The sequence below is a fragment of the Brassica oleracea genome, chromosome C3 (assembly GCF_000695525.1).
Source record: "Brassica oleracea var. oleracea cultivar TO1000 chromosome C3, BOL, whole genome shotgun sequence".
NCBI lineage: Eukaryota > Viridiplantae > Streptophyta > Magnoliopsida > Brassicales > Brassicaceae > Brassica > Brassica oleracea.
Genome location: NC_027750.1, coordinates 25,003,248 through 25,003,807, shown reverse-complemented (window position 1 = coordinate 25,003,807; position 560 = coordinate 25,003,248).

Below are 560 nucleotides of genomic sequence, written 5' to 3'. Positions count from 1 at the left end.
TTTGGCCGTGTGGCTTGTTTGCTTATTAGAAATGTATTGACTTGATAGCATGTCCTGTTTATGGCCGTATGTTAAATATTTTATGATATCTAAAATTGATTGATATATGATTTGAGATGTCGAAAATCAACTTGGATTTTGCTGCCATAAATCTCTCTGAAGATAATTATTTGAAATGGGCACTAGATAGTGAGTTTATCCTCAAGTCAAAGGACTTGGTGAATGAATCACAAAAGGCGATAATGCCAAATGAGAAAGATTGATACATGACAATATTAATTATTAGTCATCATCTTATTAAGAGTCTCAAAGATCAGTATCTGACTATAGAGAATCCTCTTGAAGGAGCTGCTACAACCGATGAGGAGGCCACAGAGTCTAGCTACACGACCGTTGGTGAGACCTATTTGATTGGAGGAATCCCAGAACGGTGTTATTACCAAAGGACCTATTTGATTGGAGGAATCCCAAAATCCAGGATTATAAGTCTGTGGATGAGTCTATTGCTAGCTGTGCAAAATAATGGATTACTGATGAGAAACAGTGAATTGAGACCTCCT